We start from the raw sequence: 3,239 nt of genomic DNA on the forward strand, positions 1-3,239 counted from the left end.
GTTTTTTTTTAAAACCCAGATTTTCTGCAGTTTGGCAGCTCGACCAGCTGAATTCCAAAGGTGATATCTCTCAACTCCGGCCACCAACGAAGAAAGACCAGTCTTGTTAGAACCACCATGCTTCCCTCTTCCAGTCCCAGCCCATCTCAGCCTCGATCCACCATCGTGGTCGTCGAAAATCGCCACGAAACAGGGCAGTTTGGATAGTTTTTAACGGAATTTTGTGGAGCTCGTTCGGACACCTCCGGCCACCATTTTCTACGAATTTGATTTTCCAATGGATTTACATCTTTCATTAATGGAAATTTTTTGATGTAGTGAGTAATAGCTCTGGTTATTCGCTGTTCAAGAATTCTTGTTTAGGCAGTTGGGCTAGGGTTATGAACTTATAATCTATAATCTGATGATCGAGTCGATTCCATGATTATAAGTTCATTCCACACCAGACCAGACCGGAATAGGGTTATATACATTCTAATTATGAGAACGGGTCCTTCGAGTGTATCTATAGGTACTATGTTTACATATGATCCCTACGTCGTTACATTCCTACTTCTTTTTATAATATGGTTCCGAAGGATGAACCATATCACATACCAGATCTGATGAAATAGGATGAATTGACACGTTATTTTGTAAATACGTAATTATCTTGAATTTATTGACAGGTGGAATCAAAGGGCATTACTTGAACGCTACTGCACTAGTACCAATAGGGGGCATAGGGGAAGAAGCACTACTCCTAGGAATCAACACACGAAAATTTTGTTATAAATTATCCATTTTCCTTATTAGGATCGGGACTAACAATGGTTGGGACAACAAACATCCATCTCGTTCGTATTTTGGATGCCCGTATAACCATCGAAGACTGTTGAAGTGACTAATTCCTACAAATTTAAGGGGGGCGTTGAAGACAAAGAAATTGTTGGAGTAACTTTTTTATCTAATACCAACATGCTTGATGTTAAGGAAAGATCTTCTACAAGAAGGTTGGCTAGAGATTTCTTGTAAAAACATCAGCCCGCTTTAGTTTATCATGAGAATATTTCATTCTTTTTGATTCCATGTATTATTATCATTATACAATAAAAGGAGGAGCCGTATGAGATGAGAATCTCATATGCGGTTCCTGAAATGGGGATTCTTTGAATCGAATGATCTAATCCCAATAACGGATGTGGCTCAATCTGAAAGGAAATATAAGCTTTTTGAAATAATTATGAAGCTATGCGACTAGAAATTGATCCCTGTGATCAAGTTATATATTTCTATAACATAGGCCTTATCCACACAAGTAACGGGAACATAACGGGCATTGAAATATTATTTTTTTAAAGAGCTGAAACCCATTCTTACCACAAGCTTTTAATAATATGGCTGTGATCTGTTTTCCAAAAGTACCCTAGTGATTGAATCAATATCGGAGTTGACTAAACTAATAAATATTCCATACTAAGCCATTGGAATTTTTATTTTATTGTAATGGAAGACAATCAATTAGTTACAAAACAAATTGTTTAATGAAAAAAGATAGCCAAGAAGGGCATTCTATATATATATATATATATATATATATCGACAGCCCTCCTATATTATATTTTATTATTAATATATAATAAAATATAAAATATATATCTATATCATAATAAAATAAATAAAAATTAAAGATTGTCTTTTCGAACAGTCTTCCGTTTAAGGGTATAATATTGGTATAGAATGTGATTTTTGTTTTTTTTTTTTTTTTTTTTATATGAAATATGAATCATATCTTTTTCATAAATTTAATCTAGTTCAAATAACACGCATATGAAATTTAATCTATTTGTGACTTGTTATACTGATTTTACACTATGAAAAAATAACAACCTAAACCTTAAATCTTTTCTTACATAAGTCTTTTTTATCTATCTTTTTTTATCGTTGATGGGTTAATCCAATATAGATTTTTCTCTCTCTTATGATGATAAAAAGTGAATGGTCCTTACTGTAAAACCTTATGCAAAATGCAAATAATGATATCGGGTAGGAAATTATTCAATCAATTAAATCTTTTTAATGATTTCTTATGAGTTCTTGGTACTCGAAGAAGTGTTAAATTGTTGAATTTATCCTATCATGTTACTTGAAGATAGAGATTAAAAATAACTTGTTTATTCGTGCCGAACCGATGATTATTCATGATTCCATAATTGAATCAATTACATACTGGTTCCAAACTGAAGGAATGTTATGGTAAAACTTCGTTTAAAACGATGTGGTAGAAAGCAACGTGCGACTTGAAGGACATGATCCGCTGTGGATTCTTACATCCACCATTTTTATATTATATAGGAATGAAAGTGCTCTTGGCTCGACATCGTTTGTTCTGTTCTACTGGAACCCCCGTTTTTGTAGTGTTGTAATGTAAATAGTACACGATGGAGCTCGAGTAGAAAGCATTGATTAATTTCTCAAGGGGAAGAATCTAAGGTTAGTATCGATCAATAAATTGGAACAACTTCGTAAGTATATTTTTGATGAATAAAAACTTGTTTAAGAATTAGGGATTTAAACGTTTTCGTTAATAATATTTATTATCTTTTTATTTATTATTTTAGAATGTCAATTTTATTTAACTAATGTACTTTTTCGTAAGTTATTACTTTATGTTTTCCTAAAACAAAAATGTTACGATTGGAACTAGATTATTTTGACTTCAATCCATAGATAGAACTAAAAACAATGTTCTATCTCTTTTGCATTTTTTAATGATTAATTTATTTTATCATTTATTAATCTAAAAAATAAGAAAAATTTTATCAATAAAATATAATTTTTATATAACACAATTTCAGCGATACACTCAAGGGGTTTTTGTAGATATTTGCATAGTTAGTTTTATATGAATTTTTAGGGTTTTTCGTTGTGTAGAGAATTTGTGTTAAGGTTAAATTCGCTTGTCCGACTAGTACCGTAATAATATACACCGTGAATAGTATACAGAATGATGGTACTCTTTTAAATTTTATCTAATCTATATCTATTATAAATTTTAATTTCACTATATCAACACAAATTATAGTAGACATAGAATTAAACTGAACAGCTCATCGAACATATCAATGAGACAAAGACAAACACAGATACTAATTATTATATCCAGTACGAGGCTATAACCATATATGTTTATCGATAATCCACGACACTAATAATATGACCCGAGCTCGGAGACCCCTAATCATGTATTGGGCCTTACT

This window comes from Prunus dulcis, chromosome 1, assembly GCF_902201215.1.
Source record: "Prunus dulcis chromosome 1, ALMONDv2, whole genome shotgun sequence".
In the NCBI taxonomy this organism is placed as follows: Eukaryota; Viridiplantae; Streptophyta; class Magnoliopsida; order Rosales; family Rosaceae; genus Prunus; species Prunus dulcis.